Below are 22,791 nucleotides of genomic sequence, written 5' to 3' on the forward strand. Positions count from 1 at the left end.
AATATAAGTATATCCTCACTGCCCCCTTTTTTCAGTCTTTGTGTTTTTTTCACTCCTTTGTTAAACACAAGTTTTTATTTTTAAGATGAACATGCTTAATACTGCATATAGCCATAATTATCTTGTGGTAGTTGGCCATCTCGTAGCACAGGCAGTTGTATGGTCCCTTTTAATTCCTTAGAAGATTTTGCTTTATATTATTTTTAAGGATTTTATTTATCTATTTAGAGAGTGAACGTTAGCTGGGGGAGAGGCAGGTTCATTTTATTTAGTCTTTGTACAAAAAAATCCAAGACATTCTGTTTTCATTTTCCTTTATTTTACTATAGCAGTAACTTGCTCTTTCCACAAAAATAAGATATACAGCCATCATTTAAAACCAGAACTCTCAAAATAATCTTCCAAATGATTTCTCTTGACTGGGTATATTAAATGGATCTGAATATTTAAGTGCTAGAATTTATTTGAACATGTACAGTTTCAATCTTCTAATTCCTGGTTTGAAAGTCTTAATACAAGGTATTACTAAATACAGCCTTTCCAATTTATTATTACCACAAACGGGCTGTGTCCTCTATAGATACGGGGCTCTTAAATCTATAAAATAGGCAGACTCTATCCCATTTTTGAGATCAATGAAGGTTCGCCCGGAAGGTGCTAGAACAGGTCACACAGACTCACAAAAGCTCATTGTGCACCTTGCTTTTCGTTCAGTGAAATCATAGGGAGAATGAACTTAGCCGTGGTGGGAATATCTATACCATAGAAATCAGCAACACTACAAATCAGAGTTGGTTGTTTTGTTTATTTTTCTTTTCTGAGAACTGGCTGTTAACCATTTATCAGCACACCACGGTCATAACCTCATTTGTGAAAACCTGAGTTAATCAGGCAGGGCGTGGGTACTCATGGGGAAAGGCCAGGGTACCCAGCAGAACCAAACAATCCTAAAACCTCCAGGTCTTATCAGAACAGAGCTTATTTCTCATTTGAGTAGAGTCTGCTACCAGTCTAAGCAGTAATGTGGTAATTCAGAGACCTGGGCATACGGAGGCTCCTCCATCCTGTGGCGGAGCCATCTAGAACACAAGACCTTCACAGTCAGTGCCGCACTAGAGAGCATTAGTGAGTCTCATCTGGAACTCAACGCTTCGGTGCCTCAGGTTCCTTATTGCTGCTAGGACAAACTACCACAAACTCAGTGACTTAAGACAACACAGATTTATGATCTTACTGTTCTAGACGTCCATCCGAGGTCCAAAATGGGTCTTAGCAGGCTACAACCACCGGGTCAACACAACGGCGTCCCCCCAGAGCCTCTCAGGAAGAATCCATATGTTTTCTAGCTCCTAGAGACTGCGTACATTCCTTGGCTTGTGGCCCTTCCCTCCATCTCCACGTCCAGAGGCAGGGACTCCTCAAAGCCTCCTCCTGACTCTAGGCCCTGCTCCTCTTGCCACTTCTCCTCTTTCTCTTCTGCCTCCTTCTTCAATCTTTTAAGAACTCTGTGATTACACAGCCCACCTGGGTAATCAAGGATAACCTCTGTGTCTTAAGATCCCTGTCTTAATCACGTCTGAAAAATCCCTTCTTCTAAAGGAGATGATGTATTCACAGGTTCCAGAATGTGGATCTCTTCAGGAGCCATCATTCTGCCCGATTTAATGGGGTTGAACATAGTGGAGTGATCCTGCTTCCTCAAGAAGAATAAACAAAACACTTCCACAGTCTTTAAGAAGGCTGGTATTGTCATTAATTAATTCAGCCTTTATCCCAGGTTTTAAAATATGTGTGTGCATATGTGTACATGCACACATACACATACGGCGGAGTTATGTAAATATATATGGATTCCATCTCTCTTCTCTTTTGCTTCTTCAAGGACAGTTATCAGATGACACATATTTTGGGAGAGATCCTTCTACTTCCTGGTAGGAGCAGAGAAGAGATGGAATCTTCAGGCATACCAAAGAACTGTGGCCTCCCTTATAATCCCTTACCATTAATTTTTATAAGGGATGCATATTGGAGTTTAAGTCCAAGAGTTAGGTGTTGTCGTATGTTCTACACATTGGCCATTTGGTCATAGGGTCCCCTATTCCTGGTTAGGGGCTCCCTTGATCACTATCAATGGACCACACACATGACTTTCCACATCCATCATTCAGGGGAATTTAGGGGATTCTCTGTGCCTCTACGTAACTCTTCAAAGGAGGAATTAATTTTACGAAAGGTCTATTTTCTTTCTTTCTCCCTTCCATTTTATCTTCCTTCTTTCCTTCTTATCTTTCTTCCTTTCCAATGAAAAATGGAATTAAAAGTCTCCAGAATATTAAAGTTCTATATCAGAAAACCTGATTTAATATGAGGAAATCTATTTTGACCCAATTTGGATTATATAACAGGAAAATATGTCTTCAAATCATTACCTTTAGGAATGATTTTTGTTTTGCCCAAAAGCTACAAATAAAAAACAAATGTAAACTCTTACAGGGTAAATATATTGACTGCCTGAATTCCTTATGCTTCATAAATATTGAAAGAACAACACTGAATTTGATATACCAAAGTCATACAACATACTAGTTAATCAGATATCCTGGTGATTAGGAGAAATGGGCTTTGCTTGATTCCTATGAGAAGGTAAAAGCCTCTGTGTTTGCACTTGGCCAATTACAGAAGTCTCTTTTGGTAGAAACATGAATACTAAGCCATTTCCCCCAGACAATCATATTACTTGGTCAAAAGCGTGGCAGTTGGTTTCCTCTATCATCAATTTTACTTATACTGGAGTCTCTCTTTTTTTCCACTACTCTTCAAAGCGAGAAAGAAGAATGCATACCATTTCATCTTTATACAAACTCAGAATCAAATAATAAAAATCTTTTTGTTTTTAAGGTTCAGATTAATTAACTCTTTGGGCAATTACACAGCTTACAATGGGAAATGCAAAAATCCAGGGACCCACTGAAGCCTAATTACGCCCCACATTTATTCTGATCCCTTCTTAGCAGCCTACATTTCTGCCTTAATTCATAGCTAATAGAGGTCAGAGTCAGGGTTAATAGCCTGCAGCTCAACATTCATTAAGTCATTCACTGATCATTAAAACATCCTGAAAGAGCTTTGTGTTGAAGTTTTAATAGCAGCAATATATGGAGACTTGCTGTTCTCAAATACTAATAATGTTCTTTTATGACAGTAAGAAAGTATATGCTAACATCAATCTTGATTACTAGTTCCTCTCTCTTAACATGAATTCAAAAACAAATTTTTAAGAAAACTTGCAGAATGGTGAGATTTCATGCATCAGAACTTTCTGACCCAGGATCTAACATCACAATTTGGGGGATCAGTAAGCTCTCCCGCTGCTGATAGAACCAGGTATGGGAAACTGTCGTGGAGCTGGCAACCCTGAAGGTCTCTCAGCCCATCCAGCAGAAATTAGTTGAGCACTAGGATAGAAAGACCCCGGCCTGGGGACACAGTCAATAACAAGACAGACATAATCTTGTGGAATCCATATTACAGCCACCGGGAGAAATTCCTTGGCCCACATTAGACTGGAGAATCTGAATTTTAAAAGGAATCACACAGGTCCATATCCATCATCAAGGACGGAGTACAAACACATTACAAATGTTTTGTTTGTATAGGTACTTGTATAACTATAAAGTATAAAATTAATAGTATAGATTGTCTCCTAATACACACATAGGTTTGTAAATATATTTTTAAAGGCTGGGAGGATGCACAGTTAAGAGTGGTTATCTCCAACTTGGGATAGGAGGTAAAAGAGACTTAGAAGTCAGGAATAGCAATCGGGATGGTCAGAGGAGGCTTACTGGAGGTTTGGAGGTTTCCAAACTTTATTAACTTTATTTCTGGGAAATAAGCAGCGCCACATCTCTTGTGTCCCTGCCAAAAATAAATACACTGAATCTAATCACAAGAAAACAGCAGGAAAAGCCAAGTGTAGGAAAATTCTACAAAATACCTGGCCTACATCCTTCCATGATGTCAAGGTCATGGAAGACAAAAGAACCTGAGGAACGGACTAAAGTGAGCTGACAGCTAGGTGCAATGCCTGATCCCAGACTAGATTCTGAGCCAAACCCAAAAATAGTTAGAATGACATTATTGGGACAGTTGAACAACTTTGGGCTGTGACTGAAATAACAGTGTTATAATCAATGTTCAGTGTCCTTGTTTGTAGCGAACACACACGAAATATTTTGGAGTAAACGAAATACTAAAACTTACCCTCTGATGCAGACAAATGACTGCAGGGAGAGAGAACCCTATAAAGAAAGGGACAAAGAGAGAAGGAAGAAAAGAAAAAGAGAAAAATAGATCAAAGGTGGTAAAATGTGGGCAAGCGGCTTATCTGGGTAGAAGACATGGCTTTGTATTATTCTTCCAACTTTTCTTTAAGTTTGAAATTATGTCAAAACTCTACAAAGAAATGGTAACATATTCATGTATCACCAGCATCAATGTGCTTAGTATCTACATAGGAAAAAAAAAGGACGAGAAGCAAAGATGTCAAAATGTTGGCAGGGTTAATTGTGGGTGTTGGGAGTAGGTATGATCGGGCTTTAAAATATTTTATGTGTAATGCTCTCTTATTTTTCAACTTTCTAAGAAAAGGAAAAACCTGGAGAACTTACAGAAGAGTCAGTTACATCTAGGCCTAGGTGAGGTCCAGTAGGGATTTTGGAGTCAGAACGAAGTTGAAACATCATACAACTCCTCTCTTCTGTCAATATATTGACACATCAGGACCACTAGACCCACTCTGTCCAGGGCTTCGAAAACAGCCTTCAGGACCCAGTGCAGAGCTTTCGTTGAGAACCCACTCAAGGTATGCCTTGTACCTGAGGGTCAGCTCCCCTGCCCAGCTCTCCACCCTCAGACCAGTGACAGGGAGGTGGTGAAGGCCTTGGAGGCAGCCTGGGGGCCAGTGGGACAGGGCGTCTCAGGATCCCAGGGCCCACGGGGGACTCCAGGTGGGCATGTCTCCTCAGTGCTGCTGCTAATTCATTCTGGGGGAGAGGTGCGCCCAGAGGTCAGAATGGGGACTTGGCAGAGGGTGGGGGTGTAAGGGTGCTACGCTCCCCAGTACTGACATAGGGAACAGCTAGGGTGGACAACAGGATAATCCAACTGAGCACAGAACTGGCTCCGGGGCTCTAACCCACGAGCCATGAGATCAGGATTTGAGCCAAAACCAAGGACACTTAACGCACTGAGCCACCCAGGAGCCCAGAATATAGACTACTCTTTAAGAAATCTCCCCTGACAGCAAACTTGTTTCCAGGAATATCAGATGCAGCAAACTAACATTTAAACAACATTAATTTAGACAGCTCGATGGAGTGTCATTAACTGGAGTCCAAGACTTGCTCAGAGGAAGGGGCTCACCCAGGCAGGAAACCTTGTACTCCACTAAAATCTCATCCTCTGTGCTTTTAGACAAGCCACTTAACTGTTCTGATCCTTAATCCCCTTTTCTGCAAGGTTGAAATAATTATACTTGGCTCACAGAAAGAGCATTAAGAGTTGAAATTATATTTTTGTATTTTGTATATAAAGGTAACAATAAATTGCAGAGATGCAGTTATTAGTAGTTATTATAAATTTTTATTGCTATTAACTATGTACTCAATAATAAAAGGATCTAAACTTGTAAAAATCTGGTCAGCCTTTATTGAAAGCTTATTTGATACTCTTTTATGGACAACTAACTCAATTTATTTCCTAATATTATAGATCATGAATACAGATCTTGGAAAACTGAACCTTATAAAACATTTTAGACATTTAAGTATTATTTGAATTTTTGATGGATTTAAAAACCATGTGGTTAGCCTTTCCACTTTCCATATTTATGCACTCCTGGTATAAGAATTTCAACATGAAATTTGGTATTTTTCTTAGCTCATTAGAGTCAGTACTCTTTTCAATAATTTGAGCTTCTTGTATACAGGCAAAAATGCAGCTAAGTTTTCATTAGACAAAGTTAAAGACAATCTTTTTTTAAATAATTGCCATCAATTATTTTCTTCCTACTGAAGCAAGTTACTGGAAAATCATTAAAAAGGGAAAAAAATCATTAAAAAAAATTGGTAGCCAAGCCATGCATGGCTCCTGTTCTCTAAAGACAAACCACTGATGAGCCGTAGAGCTAGAGCAGAGAAATGGTAGGCTAGTCCCTTGATGGATCCATGTTTTCAAAGGTGTGACACCTGATTCTTGACATAAGTAATGTATAATTCTAGCACCCGACAAGGACATCAGCTCCTTCAGTGGTGCCATACCAGTCCCATGATATAGGTGAGGTTCTTTCATAAAATGTATTGAAAACTGAGACACCTGGGTGACTCAACAGTTGAGCATCTGCCTTTGACTCAGGGTGTGATCCTGGGGTCCCGGGATTGAGTCCCACATTGGGATCCCTGCAGGGAGCCTGTTTCTCCCTCTGTCTATGTCTCTGCTTCTCTCTGTGTCTCTCATGAATAAATAAATAAAACCTTTTTAAAAATGTATTGAAAACTATAAGTATATAAAACTATAAACTATATAAAACTAAAACTATGTAAAACTAAAACTATAATATGACTTCTTAGAATGTCCAAAATCTGAAACACTAAGAAAACCAAATGCTGGTGAAAATGGAGAGTTATGGGAATTCTCCTTTGTTGGTGGGAACACAAAATGGTACAGCCACTTTGCAAGACAGTGTGGCAGTTCCTTGCAACACTAAACATCCTCTCACCAAGTGATCCTGTATTTGTGCTGCTTGTTATTCACCCAGAGGAGCTGGAAGTTGATGTCCACACAAAACCTACACGTGGATGTTAATAGAAGCTTTATTTATAATTGCTGAAACCCGGAAGCCACCAAAACGTCCTTTAGTAGGTGAATGCATAAATAAACTGTGGTATACATGAACGATGGAATATTATTCAGCACTAAGGAGAAAGGAGCTATCAGGCCATGAAAAGACATAGAGGAACCTTAAATGCATATTACTAAGTAAGAGAAGCCAGTCTGAAACAGCTCCATACTGTATCATTCCAATTACATACCATCCCAGAAAAAGCAAAACTGTGGAGACAGTAAAAAGATTAGGGGTGGGATAAATAGAGTATAAAGGATTTTTAGAGCAATGAAAAGACTCCACATGATACTATAATGATAGATACACATCATTATACTTTTGTCCAAATCCAGAGAATGTATAATACCAAGAGGGAGCCCTTATGGACTTGGATGATTATATGAATGTAGGTTTATTGATTCTAAAGACTGTACCCCTCTGGTGGGAAATGTTGATAATGGAGAAAGCTACGCATGTGTGGGGGCAAAGGGTATATGAAAAGTCTTTGTACCTTCCTCTTAATGTTGCTGCGAAGCTAAAACTGCTCTTAAACAAATAGTCTTTTAAGAAACCCATTTCCTGTTGATACACATATATCCATATCCATACCTATGTGTATAGAGAAAACTTAGTATGTGTTAGTATTATACACACACGTATATTTACTGAGCACTTACTATGCGCAGGCATTGTTACTGTGCTCGGGAATATAGCAGTGAATCCATCAAAGGACTGAATGGAGTTCCTGTCTCCATGGAGCTGCTATTGAACAAACGTAACAAACATATTCAGTGCTTTGCTATGCTTCGTTCTCTGCTGGATTCCAAGGATTCCATCAAGATCCCTATGCTAAGGCACTTGGGTGGCTCAGTCGGCTGAGCGTCTGCCTTCCGTTCAGGTCATGATCCCAGCGTCCTGAGATTGAGTCCCGCACTGGGCTCCTTGCTCAGCAGGAAGCCTGCTTCTCCCTCCCTCTGCCCCCATCCCCCGCTCATGTGTGTGCTCTCTCTCTCAAATAAATAAAATATTAAAAAAAAAAAAGATTCCCTATCCTCAAGGAAGAGGCACAAATGAATCAGCAGTGACAATCTGCTGTCCTAGGAAGGTAGGGAAGAGGATTTTAAAGCTTGAATGACGGGCACCGGGCGCCTGGGTGACACATTCGGTTAAGTGGCCAGCTCTTAATTTTGACTCAGGTCATGATCTCAGGGGTTCTGGGATTGCACTACATGCTCACTGGGACGTCTACTTGGGATCCTATCCCTCCCTCTGCCCCTTTCCCTGCTTGTGCACATGTGTGCACCCTCTCTCAAATCTTTAGATCTTGAAATCTTTAGAAAAAAAAAAAAAGCTTGAATGAAAGGCATGTGATGGGAGCACCTGGCCTTATCGAGGGAAGTTGCAGAATCAAGAAGTGATGTTTGAACTAAGACCTAAAAGATCAAGACAGGAGTAAAATTTTGTCAAGGAAGATGAAACAGAAGTGAGAACACTAGATGAGACGTTCCGTAGAGGAGAGAACATCAAGAGTTAAGAAAGTGAAAAACATTCATGCAGGTAGAGCTTAGGGTATGCAGTGGTGTGTGGAGGCAGAGAGAAGAGTCTGGAGGCCGGGGGTGCTGGGCAGCTCCTTGTGGGCAGGGCCTCTAAACTGACAGACATCAAGGCCAATTCAGTTTGTTTTACCCTAGGCTCCCAGTGAACTAAAAACAATAAAGAAACAATAGAAGGGGATTATAAAACTTAGGTATTTTTGATGTTTGCACTTAATGCTTCAACACAAATATATAAACTTCAAAGACTGTAAATAATCTCATGAGGACATAAAGCGAAAGGTATAAATTTGTGGGCTTCTATTTGTGTGAGATCCACTGTCCCAGAACACTTCTGCACACATGCATGTGAGTGCACACGCACACACACACACGCTCCCGGTGCCACTCCATGCCCACTGACAAAGTCTTCCATATAAGGAATGGTGAGGATTGGGGATTTCATCACAAGAGTAATGGCAATCCTTGGAAAGAACTGAAGCAAGTAAGTAACAGGATCTCATTTGCATGCTATCAACTATAAAAAATGAATTAAAGGGAGGCAGGATTGGAGACAGCAGACAGGTGGGAGCTGCTGGTGCTGTCCACTTGAGAAATGAGAAGGTCTGGATCAGCTCGGGCACCCTCGCATGAGGTCTGGATGACGGAAAGACGCGGACAACAGAATCAGCAGGACGTGAAGGCCGGCTGAGTAAGGAAGTGAGGGAGACAGAAAAACTTGTTTACCCATAAAAATAGTCAAGTTGCCCTCAGCTTTTGTTATGAATGAATGTTCCTGCCCCCTAACGTCCATATGCAGAAGCCCTACGGCTCAAAGTGACAGTATTTGGAGGGAGGGCCTATGGCTGGTACCTAAGTGGTAGATGAAGGCCTGAGGATGGAGTACCCACGGCTGGGTGAGGGTCCCTGCAGGAAGAGGAGAGCAGAGCACCCTGTGTCTGCACCATGTGAAAACACAGCAAGGAGACAGTGGGCTGGAGGCCAGGAAGAGAAGCTCACCGGAAACCAAACCCTAGGTCCAACCTTGATCTCCGACTCCACCCCCACCCCACCCACCCACCCCCTTCAAAACCGTGAGCCGCCGATTCTGCGGTTTTCTTGTTTTGTCAGCCCAAGCACACCAACACGGTTTATAAATATAACATCCATATCCATACCATCCTCCTCCCTCCCTGGACCGGTTTCATATTCATATAACTGCCATTGGTTTGAAATCAATAATTACAATGTTATTAAGTGTTCCACTTTCAAAATAGTTGGCAAGAATATGTTGACTGCAACGAATTTGCATTTTTCCTTTCATTTACACAATGCCTTCATGGCTTCCTGTCCGCTCTCTAGCATTACTGTGAAGCTCTCGCTTTGAAGGGTGTCCTGACATTTGTGCTCCAATTCTCAAACGCTATTCCCTCCCACATGTGGACAGACATAAATTCAGATGTGGTTCAAGCGTGCCCTCACTGCGAAAAAGAACTTATTAAAAACAATTGTCACAGATGAATGATCGTATTTATAAATATCACTCAAAAATAAACACCTCGCATTATAGAAACACTAAATTTTATTTCAAGATCCACTGATGTTTCTATCTTTATTAAATTTGAGAAATAAATCTCCATGAAAGATAACCGCGAACCGTTCTGTAGTATACGCCTCTAGAGAAAGGCCACGTTCTTTCATGGAGATGTGTCAAGGCTAATGGATATAGTCAAAGGTTAAATTTCAGGGCCCTAGACCAGGTTTGATTCATGCTGTTCTATAATTGCCTGCCCATGGCTACCCTAGTTGGTTAGCACACTGTGCTAATGAGGCTGGTGGCAAAAGTTCAAATCCCCAGGCAGGCAATTTGTTTTTCTCTGCTGGTGGTTATGGCTGTGATACCTATCCCAAGTCAGGCATCAGAAATGTGTGTCAATTGTCACAATGTCAAGAGAAAGTGCAAACGGCTTAATGAAAATCTGTCCTTTCCATTAGAAAAACATCTCAAAGCACATGTACGACTAATGGAGGGATAGTGGTGTCACCTTCAAATACAAAGAGTAGAACATTCCTCATATTACTACAACAAACAAAATCCCTGCCAGAAGCAAGTCATAAATGTCACCGAGAATGATGATCTTAAATTAGATTCCACATGAATAATTTCTTCATTTTTCATCTTTGACCAAACAGCACTAAATTTGCCATTAAGTAAAAACTATGTGAAGCGCGTGTTTACCTGCTTCCTTCCTGTCTCCCAAAATTGTTATGGGAATGAATCAGATAGCATCTTGGAGGCATTTTAAAATAATAAAATATTAATCCAAATGATTCCCCTTCTGACTCGGAGGGGGAGGAGGTATATTGAGTTTCCACAATACGAAAGCAACGGGTAGTGTGCAATCAGCCTTGAACAACAGTCAATTCGGAAAAGGAAAACAGGATCTCACGTCTGCTTTCTGAGCGGAGCAGTTGAGGAAGTTAATGGTCATTTGGTAGCACGATGCGGACAGCGCCTTGGCTAGTCCTCGCATAATCATTTTAGATGTTCCGTTTAGCAATGGATACTGTCGAACAGAATTCAGAAGAGGGTCAGTCCCCTGAAAACCTAGCCAGGAGCCTCCGTGACTTTATATACCACAATTCTCCCTGAAACACAGGTTCGCCCGTAACACGGGGGCTCCCCTGGGTCTGAGGCCTGCAAGAGGCAGCAGGCGAGCTGGATATCCGGGGGCACCCTCAGATAAAGGAAGCGAAACGGAAAGACGGAGATTACACAGATCTGGGGTCTGGCGGTCAGATCTGTAGCTCTCTGAACCCAGAACCAAAATTCTAGAAGTCATCCTTGAATCGTCCTTCTTACGCACACGTGATCTTTCTCATCAGCGGCTCTGACTGGCGTCTAGTCATTCTACTTCCAAGTGTTACTCAAATCCCTGCATTTCATTCCATCTCCTTTGCCAGCATCTCCTACCTAAATTATGCCGACACCTGGTCATACTTTCGCGTGGTGTTTGTCCTCCCGTCCTCTTACCCGTATGGCTAGAAGTGGGATCCTTAAATAAAAGTGGTGGCTCCCACTGCCCCTCAAATACAGTACAGTTTCCTCAAGAGAAACCGGTTTGCAAAGCCCTCAATGGTGGGACCTCATTTCAAGCCTTCCCTCCCCGCAGATTCCCCCAGACTCTCTGCTCTAGCCAAACCAAGCACATTCCCATTTTACAAACGTGCCATTCTTTCTCTCAATTCCCAAACTCAGGCATGTTATTGCCTCTGATGAATCATCCTCTCTCCCAACCCACAAATCACTGAACTCCGACTCACCTTTTAGACACCAGCTTAAATGTCTCTCTCTCTCTCTCCCCCCTTTTTAAGGAACCTCCCTTGACCCCAGAACTTGGTCTCACTGCCCTGTTTTCTGTACATATGTAGGCAATCAGTCATTAGGTACTCTATACCTTCTGCTACCCCTGTAATGAATATTCATCATACTAATTGTAGCAATCAATTTAGATTTTGTCTTTCCTGCTAAGCTCCGTGCTCAGGGAAGCCAGGACAGGATTCATCATATTTGCTTGTATATGTAATGAGATCAAAAGCTCTGTGAGTGTAAGAATTTCTTTTATTTCTACTATATCCCCAGCACCCAGAGCAGTTCGGAAAATAACGAACACTAAATACATTCTTGTTGAATAAATAAATGAATGGTAGTCACTCAACCCGTTTGCTTAAAAGAATCCAGCAAGGAAACTCACACAGAGCTCTGAAAAAGAAAAAAAAGAAGAAAAAGAAAGAAAGAAAGAAAGAAAGAAAGAAAGAAAGAAAGAAAGAAAGAAAGAAAGAAAACCTCAAAACAATCAAAATTATAGGAAACATTTTAAAATCAGAATGGTGATGATTTATTTATATCTTACGTCAGGAGAACAACCCACATGTGTTATCTGTGCAGGACTCTCCCTCATAATACAGAAGCATGCTCAGATATCAAAAGCTTATTCCTAATCACAGAATTTTTATTTTATTTATTTATTTTTAAGATTTTATGTACTTATCCATGAGAGACACAGAGAGAGGCAGAGACACAGGTAGAGCGGGGAGCCAAATGGGAGACTTGATCCAAGGACCCCAGGATCATGATCTGAGTCAAAGGCAGACGCTCAACCACTGAGTCACCCGGGTGTCCCACAGAATTAATTTTTAAAAGATTAAATGTCCTAAAAGACACATCCACCAAGCCAGGGACATTGGAGGCACTGTATTCCTCCTTTCTACATGTTTCTAACTGAGGGGCACTTTGGTGGTGAGGTGTAATGATCCGGATTTCTCCAAAGAGGTAAAGACTGTTATTCAATGTTGTTCAGTATTCCTCTTCAATGCCCAAGCCTTCAAGGAAGAATATTTTTTATGGTCAATGCATGAGCCACAATTTCCTCTTCTCCAAAGGGGATTAAACTATAGTCTCCCTAAAGTCTCTTTCAGATTTAGTAACCTTTAAGATTTTATTTATTTATTCATAAGAGACACACACACACACACACAGAGAGAGAGAGAGAGAGAGACAGGCAGAGGGAGAAGCAAGCTCCATGCAGGGAACGTGACGTGGGACTCAATCCCGGGTCTCCAGGATCACACCCTAGGCCGAAGGCAGCGCTAAACCTCTGAGCCAGCCGGGCTGCCCTTAGTAGCCTTTCAAAATCATGGAAACTAAAAGTCAAATCAAGTCATGAGTTTTGCCATTAAAGGATCTTGATACGTTTCTATACATAACCCGAACTAAAGCCCTAGAAGGAAGAGTGTCACGGTACAACTTCTTTCTGTGCTTTCCTGATGACACTCTGGGAAAGTCAGTGAGGGTATGTTAATTGGCCTAATTAGAAGTTATAAGGTCAAGCTCAAGAGGCAAAATACATAATTCTTACATTTATATTTGAGTATAGATCACAATAAATAGTTTTTCTTAAAAAAAAAAAAAAAAGGTAAGGGGATCCCTGGGTGGCTCAGCGGTTTGGCGCCTGCCTTCAGCCCAGGGCATGACCCAGGGTTCTGAGATCGAGTCCTACATTGGGCTCCCTGCACGGAGCCTGCTTCTGCCTCTGCCTGTGTCTCTGCCCCTCTCTCTCTCTCTCTCTGTGTCTCTCATGAGTAAATAAATAAAATCTTAAAAAAAAGGTAAGTGTTTTCCCCTACATGTTTACAATGACAGCCTTTTCCTGCTCTCTAAATATCCATACATGACCTGATATGCAAAAAGAGGTGGCCTCACTTGCTATTGCAAAGTGGATAGCATTTTTTTTTTGCTTTTTAACATAATCAGATATCTAGAATGATGAAGGAAAATGTTCCCCATTACTCTATGGGGTAGTGAATTTGGTAATAGAGTTCTCTAGAATACCAGAGTCCTATAATACACATTTGGTCTTTCTCCCTCCTCCATCTACGCTGTCAACAAGAAGGATGATCTGGGAATGCAGCCAGACAAAGGAAACCCACCCAGAGTAGTAAAGAAGAAATTAGCTTTAATTAAAGGTAGAGAGATTTCATCTGGGCATAAGGGGAAATTCTTGATCTTTGCTATGATTAAATATTGAAACAGGCCAATCAGATTCATGAAGTTTATATCCTGGGGGAATTTTCTATAAAGGCTAAAAAAATATTTTCTGCCCTGGGGTCCTTCATTTTTCATGCACTCATTCCTTTGATAGAAACAATTGATTACCTAAGGACTGATTCCCTAAATGTACAAAGCATATTTCTGAACCAAAAAATAGGAATCAGGATCATGCGGTCTCTTTGGGTTTGTGATATTTCTCAAATGTTATAAACTGTTCATGAATATGCATATGAAGAGGATGGCTAAGGGAAGATTATCCGGAGAAACGTTTTTACACAAAGAGATGAATCCTGTTGCTGACTATCAGATATGGTTCTTTGTGATAAAGAAAATTTCTGAGAAATGAGTGTAGATCATCCCACGTAATTTATTCTGGAAGGGAAAATGACTTCTGGGGAGTGAACTCTCCATTACCAAAGTTAGCCAAACCTGGATGACCATCTGACAGGTACTAAAAGAAATTTCCATATTTTGTTTGAAGAGAATATGTCTAAAGGGTGTTTAGACAAACAGCCCGATTGTTGAACAGAAATGTTAATTGGAGACACCCTAAAAAACAGAAAATGCATCAAATCCATTGCCATGCACACATGCATACACACGTTCTCCTACACTCATTCACACACCTGTGCATGTGCACACACACACAGGGAAAGAACTAAACCCAATCCCAAAGTGCTAGTTTGATTTCCATTTTTAAAATTCTGGAAAGTCCTATCAAATTCACATTTAAGCACTTCAAAGAAGAGGTCCCAGAGAACAACCAGGGGTGGTTATTCAACAACCTGATGCAGCACAGGCACCACCTGATCAGGATGGGTTGGAGCAAGATTCCAGTAGCCCCTTGCTATGCCAGGTGTTGACCCTTGTTTGCTGGATCTGGGGACATCCAGCGGTACCCGAGGGGACAGTCAAGGAAAGTGGGGGCAGGACAACTTAGAAGGAGCCCTTGGAGCTGGCTTGCTGCCAAATGCTTCAGAAATATTTTCCTATTTTAACTAGCAGTGCTACCATACTAGGTCCTCCAGGTTAGCTATCAGTCCCGGGCATAATCACTAGCGTGACTCCGGATACCGACAATTCCACTGCACCAACCTTCCCCTCGACAGTGAGTTTGAAGGGAAAGAAAAGAGAGAGAGGCAATCCATCTTGATTTATGGAGGATCTCCATTCTCTTCTACATGACAGCCATTAATAAATGGAGATACAGGGTGACTGGGTGGCTCAGTGGGTTAAGCATCTCTTTTTTTTAAGATTGTATTTATTTATTCATGAGAGACACAGAGAGGCAGAGAGGGAGAAGCAGGCTCCCTGCGGGGAGCCCGATGTGGGACTCGATCCCAGGACCCCAAGGTCACACCCTGAGCCGAAGGCAGGTGCTCAACCATTGAGCCACTCTGGGTGCCCCAAACATCTGACTCTTAATCTCAACTCAGGTCTTAATCTCAGGGTTGTGAGTTCAAGGCCCACATTGGGCTCCATTCCAGGTGTGGTGCCTACTTGAAAGAAGGAAAGAGGGAAGGGGGAGGAGGAAGGAAGGAAGGAAGGAAGGAAGGAAGGAAGGACGGACGGACGACAGGCTGGGTTTCACAACGTGGTGGAGAAGATCTGGGTGCAGAGTCATATACAAAGAGGGTTTCGATGACTCCATCCCAAACAGAAGACTCTAAAAAACTGTGCCCCTCAGGGGTTTGTTTTGAGGCCAGTGATGCTCACCCACTTACCAGTTTTATCTCACTTTATACAATAATGTGTACAAAAACCGGCATCTTGATGGAGGCTGGAAAATAAAGAGTTCTAATCAGAGGTAAAGAAAGTATGTAAGAGATAAAAGTACGTAGACTTTTGTAGGTAAGAAATGACAGTTCTTTGACAGATCAACACAATTCCAAGTATCACTGAGAAAAAAGGCAAGAAAGAAAAAGGTTTCACACAATAGTCACTACAAAACTACACAAAAGTGTGAGATGATGTTGATAATTTATGTGTGACTAATAGAGCAATGCCTGCTGCACCCATCAGGCTACCTTCACCTACTCACCCATCTACTCAAAATATACTGACCCCCTACATTCAATCCTTTAAACAAATCTGTTAAAGAGTTCTGTAAGGTTCAAACCACCCTATCAATGCCTGCTTCATTATTATAATCAATTAGCTCTCCTTAAAGGCAGAAATCATAATATTGTCTTTTTTAATACTAATTTTAATTACCCAAGTAGCAATAAATCCACTCCTCTTTTTTTTTCCACTCCTCTTTTAAAAAGGCAAAAACTAAACATTAAAGGAGTGAACATATAATTTATTACCCAAATTGGGACATTTCGGAGGGTGAGTGGAAGTACATTTAGTAGTTATACCAAGACGTCAGGTATAAAGTGAGACCCATGAGACAAATAGGGACATTGGGTCACTATACTGATTAAGAACCCAGAAGTCGCTTAAGAACCCCTGCCTCCCCCATAAAGGCATTTCTCAAAAGATAGCTGCTGTTATTATTTCAGAAGAGTGACAACCTGAAAGCATTTAAAGGTTATAGAATGTTTGATAAAAAGTCAGAAACCCTTTTTTAGAGCCAAGGAAGGTAAAGTTAGATGAGGAAAACAGAAAAGTCTGTCCCAGAATGTGACACACCTTCAGTCCACGGTTCATCTAGAGGCTCACTCCTCTGACGTCCACACCCATATCCCTTGCCCCGAAGCACTTCCTCCCAGGTTATTTCAGCTCTCCTCGACAATTCTAACTCATCACCTGGCCTCAAGAGATGTTGGGCAGTGTCTCAGAAAACTCTCTGATCAATGCTTTTCCTGCTTTCAATGGCCTGGAAGGGTTTGTAGTTCCATTTTTAAAAGCAAGTCACTTACGCCATCTCCCCAACAATGTTGTATTTCAATCTGCAATTGATTCAGAGAGGCACTTAAAATTGGGGGGGAAAAACTTATTCCTAACTCTTGATGTTCTGAAGAGAGCAGATAATATGCCTCCAGCGTCCGAGAAGGGAAAGTTATTGGGGAGAGCTGCTCTCCTCCGTTATTCGTTGCTCTTCTGGGGAGGAGGGACGTAGCAGATTGAGGTCAGTGAGGAGCGGAGCAGCGCCCGCTCAGAGAGCCGGTGGCCATCTGCGGATCAGACATTCTGTTCAGCTGCAGGAAAGGAGCTCACCTGCCCGGACTGGCTGGGCCAGGGACAGCTGCAAGAAGTCTTCTAAATTCAGAGGGAGTATGAGGAAGCCTATTTGGCCCAAATTTAAAGCCATGTTTTCCCATCAGCTTAATCAATAATAAAGCCAACTTTCTTTTACTCCCCATCTGTCTGTCTTCTCTAGCCTGTCTCTCTACTGGCTCCGCAATCTGGAGAGAAAGAGGAGTGTCATTTACTGGTCCTCCAAAATCCCACATGTAGCTCGGATTGATGAGATTTCATAGCAGCTCTTTGTTTTCCGGAACACTGTGTTGAGTAGAGGCCACAGGGGGGGCCCCTGACCAATATGTATTGTTTACTTTTTTCACAAATTTTACTTAAATTCAATTTGCCAACATATAGTATAACACCCAGTGCTCATCTCATCAAGTGCCCTCCTCAGTGCCCGGCACCCCGTTGCCGTGTCCCCCCACCCACCCACCTCGCTGTTTTCTCTTGTGCCCCTGTGACTAATAGCACACGTTTGCATGTAGATCCTCAGGATCAGTGGTGAGGTCCTGGGCTACAGGATAGAGCTTCCTCTATTAATATCCACGAGAGTGGAAGCATATAATCCTGACTTCATTAGCATCACGTCGTACGGCAGTAGACCTTAATTTTTTAGAATCACGGACTACTTAGATTATTGTATAAATATGGAAACTCACCCCAGGAAAATGCACATATTCAAAAAGTTTGGGCATCCAGTTTTACCAGATTTCTGAGGCCCTTGAAATCAGTGGTTATAAATCCTGCAGCCTGCCCAGACGAGCGCAGGACCCAAATGTCTCACTTCTAACTGGCTGGCAGAGAAGAACAGAATCCTAGACTCTTCGTGGAAAAAGACTTTAGAGCTCATCAGAGCCAACTTCTCATATGAGACCCAGGAAAGAGACCTAGAATAACATTGTTTAAGGTTGCGACATACAAAATCCCTTTAAGCTCCTTAGGGTTGTTAATATTTCAAGCACATGAGCACTATTTTTCCTTGTGCAGAAACCCCGAAAGTCCTTCCATCCCAAAGCTATATATCTTCTGCACTAACTTCTTCTACATGTGGAAAAGCAAGAGACTCAAAAGAAGATCCTTCTATATCTGGAACAATTAAACGATCCTCCTGGGATAGCTGATGGAAGTTGCTGTTTTAAAACAAAGGAAACTAAATGTGAACAACTTTAAAAATACACCCTGAACACAGCACCAGGACCTAGCGGATGCCTAATAAATGATCATTAGCTGGCAATGGAGCAGATACATTGAAGAGAAACCACCCACGGTTGCTCCTATTTATTATAACTACATTTTATGTAAACACATCATTATATGCAAATCAGTTCTAACCCCGCGGCGGCTCGGGGCAAGTAGCCCAAGTGATCCAAGCGGCAGCCCAGACGTGGCAGTCACGCTCCGACACCTGACAGGAGCGCCTAATCACCTTGTCCTGTCTTTGCCGCTCCTGGCTGGTATGTCTCTCCTTTACTCGGGGGAACGTGAGTCCTTCCTAAGGACTATTAGTCCCTCCTTCTTCCATGACTATAGAAATTGGTCCTTCCTTTCAGGATTTCTCAACCTTGTCATTCTTGACATTTGGGGCCAGATCAATCTTTGTCACACAGAGCAAAGGCGGGGGCAAGGGGCCGTCCTGTGCGTTCTAACATAATATTTCTCAGCATCCCTGGCCTCTACCTGCTAGATGTCAGTGGTACCTCCCTCCGCCCCAGTTGTGACCACCGGAATGTCTCCAGACATCTCCAGATGTCCCTGGGGAAGCAAAGTCGCCCTTGTCTCCAGCTGAGAACCACTACTTTAAAGGAATCTGCTTGAAATCAAGAAGCCAAATCAAATTTAAATTTGAAGACAGCATCTGAGAGTGTAAGGGCCCTAAGAGGCCCTTCAGTAGGAGGCTGCTGATTTTCCTCCCAATGACTTCCTTGACCCAGGCAGCCTCTCCAAACGCATTTCACTGGGATTCTTCGTTTTGACCCAACCCCACCTCACCCCCAACCTCCTCTGCTTTGCTTCACGGCCATTTCGTCTTCTGGTACACTGTGCCATCCTTTCTGGTTCTGATCTGCTTGGTCACAGAAGCACTCCATGTTCTTGGGGAACACTAAATTTATTTCATTCAGACAAATAATCAGTGGGTTTTCTTAATGAAAAGAGATGGGACAACGGGGAAGAGAGTATAGAAGCGGCTTAGGACAACATGCCTGGTCCATATAGATTCACCTGAGTAGCACAGCTGTTGACCTAGTGATTCTAGAAAGTTCTTTGCAAAGTTAGGTAACTTTGAGATGGACCTCAGGATGCCAACCATTTATCCACAAAATCAGAATCTAGCCAAATGGAATATGAAGAAGAGGTTTCCTGTATTCCTGTCTGTGCAGTACCCTCATTCAAATTCTCTCCATCTTGCTAATTTATGGCAGAGCTCCATCCAACTCCAGAGCCAAAACGCAATAATGCAGCTCATTAAGAGCCACCAGGGAGTATTTAGGAAACATGCAAAAGGAACAGTTCCTTTATTTCCTTTCCCTAGAGTCTTATTTCCACTCTAAGGCTTTCTCCATTTCTTCTAGTTTGAACAACTAAAAATTGGCTTGAAAAATAACTTACCACTATAATTTATCTCTGAGCTAGGATTGTTTTTTTTTTTTTTAACTTTTATGTTTCCTGAAGTGCATGTGATTCAGTTCCAATTCCAAATTCCAAATGAGCAAAATGAACTCATATTTTTCATCTCCAATTAAATAATTCATTTCTCTAATTCTAAAGCATCCAATTCAAATAATCAAGTTGACAGGAACTCATCTAATGTATTCATTAGAAATTCACCTTTCTTTCTCCCTCTTCCTTATGATGTTGCCTCCCACAATTTTGGTAGTTATTTCAGAGCATGCTGAGCAGCAAAATCAATACCTCATTAAGTTATTTCAATTCGGTGAACTACAGCTGTTGCGGAGCATGAGCATGAAATATGGTTTCATCAATAGAATCCTAGGCTCTGTCTACACAAAGACAAAACAATCGGGTAATTTAGTCAATTCTGTCAAAAAAAAAAAAGTCAACTGAGTTGTTTGGTACTAGGTATGCCAAACAATAACTTGCTTGTTATATCTGTCACATGCATAGGCCATAGGACTGTTCCTAGCCCATTTCTTTGAGTTCTGTACCACTACAAGCCAAAGAATGCCTATGCTATCCTTCAATGCTGCCAAGAAAAATTCCCTGCCAATTGTCCACAAGCATGGCCTTTCCTTATCCAACCTAAGCATGACAGTGACCAGCACTTATTCAGGAAAAACTTAGTATTTACTATGAATAAAGTCCAAAGGTTAAAGAAATTTTTGAAAGATTATAAGACATGGATCCAACCTTCAAATGGCATACGGTCTATGCAAGGGACCAAAACTAGCATACGTGGAGGGAAAAATAAAACAAACAAACAAGACCTGCCAACAACCCAAGGCAGAATAGAACTTATTGTTCAACAATATGGATCAGGGGCTAATGTGGGAGGAGTTCTAAATAGAAGCAAATTATCAAGGTCTGGCAACATTTCAAAAAATTGTTGATTATTAAAGTCTTTACCTAAACTCGAAGCTGATTATACACACTGTATTTTATATTTCCTTATAGGAAATGCAATTGCTAGCAAATTAGTGTAGGTAGTACAAATAAAATTTATGCATCTAAGATTTTGTGCTACCCAGAAATAGAAATGGACTCATAACTATGAAATCATTCAAGAATCAGAATCACAAGGATCTGACTCCTTCTGGCAGATGAGTAGCTCCAAACAGTGAATTCTAATTTTCCAGAGAAAATCAAGTTACTTTTTATCTTCAAAAACAGCAAGAGACAGCCACAGTCTAGATTGAAGACTCTGGCAGCAATTTAACACACAAAAGGCTCATAGAATCATGAAGCAATAACTGCTGAACCCCACCGGCCTTGCTTGGGATTGCAGGTACCCCTGGCAAACGCTGCTTTCCCTTTACGCTCTTTCTCTACCTTCTGTTCCCTTTTATTTCTTCTCACCTTATTTTTCTTCTCTTTCAATTATTTTTTAAATGGCCTTTTACTGAAGCAAACACATATTCGGAAGAAGTACAGCTGACCCTTGACAACATGGGGCTTAGGGGTGCTGGCCCTCCCACTGTAGAAAATCGAAGTAGAACTGACTTATCTACGACAAACTTTACTAATAGCCTAGTTGCCCCAGAGCCTTACGCATAACATAAGCAGTGAATTAACACATATTTTTTTATGTTATATGCACTAATACGGTATTCTTGCAATAAAGTATCCAGAGAAAAGAAAATGCTATTAGGAAAGAAAATACAAAGAAATCCTGTAAAAAAAAATATCATATATATATATAGGATATTTCCAGGCAGTACCCCCAGCAATCCAGCAGACCTGTCCCTTCCTTCGACAGTGTTTGCAGGAACAAACCCAGAGATGCCCCTCCTTCCAGCCTCCAACTTCCCTCCAGCCCCTTCTCCAGATGCGCCTCCAGAACTGTCTCCTCGGTCCCCTCCTGCACAGGGGACCCGTCTCCAGCTGCCTGGTCACCCAGCCTCTGGGACCTCCTGCACCGCCTCCCTCCTGCTTCCTGTCTCCTGGGGGGCAGAGGCACGTGCTCAAGATGCAAGGATGCAAGGCAGCGGATCTGCTCAAGATGCAAGGATGCAAGGCAGCGGCACCTGCTCAAGATGCAAGGATGCAAGGCAGTGGGCACCGGGCAGGCTACGGGTGGTGCAGGAGCTGCCCCAAGACACAGGGAGCAAAACTCTGAGCACGGAAGCCGCCGGGATCCTGGCGAGGAATCCGGGGCAGACCCTTCTGGAGCGTGGGGCCCTGGGCCCAGCGGGGCACACCTGGGGAGCAGCTTCCGGAGGCGCAGGTGAGATGTAGACACGCCCTGCACCTGCTGCGGCAGCGGGTGTCCCCAGTGGGGGCTCACCTGCAGCGCAGCCGGGGCCCCCAGAGCCCAGTGCCCGGGCTGCTGCTGGCTTTGTGGGCACCCTGGAGCACCCCCAGTGGACCAAATGCAAGCCATCGAGCCATGGAGCAAACTCCCTGAACCCAAACTCGTGCATAAGTGGCCGATGCGGCTCAGACCTGTGTCGTCCGAGGGGCGACTGCAGACAGGTTCTAACATCTAACGCGAGGAGTCTCAAAGTGAACAGACATGTAGTCAAAGCCCATTATCAAGAAGCAGAGCATTGCCAGCGACGGAGGAATCCTTTTGTGGCCCCCTCCCCGTCACTGCCTCGACTTCTAAGAACAGAAATTAGTTTTGCTCGTTTTTGAACTTTATGCAGGTGGAGTCATACCTGCCTGCTGCTTCCTTTGCTCAAAACTATGTATTTGTGTTGGGGCGCCTGGGTGGTACAGGCCTGAGCGTCTGTCGGGGTCCCCCGAGGTCATGATCCCTGGGTGGGGAGATAAGCCCCAGGTCCAGCTTGGTGGGTGTCTGCTTGGGATTTTCTCTCCCTCTCCCTCTGCCCCTCCCCTCACCCTCTCCTCAAATATAAATCTTTATATATATATATATACATATATATATACATATATAT

The sequence above is a fragment of the Nyctereutes procyonoides genome, unplaced genomic scaffold (assembly GCF_905146905.1).
Source record: "Nyctereutes procyonoides isolate TBG_1078 unplaced genomic scaffold, NYPRO_anot_genome, whole genome shotgun sequence".
In the NCBI taxonomy this organism is placed as follows: Eukaryota; Metazoa; Chordata; class Mammalia; order Carnivora; family Canidae; genus Nyctereutes; species Nyctereutes procyonoides.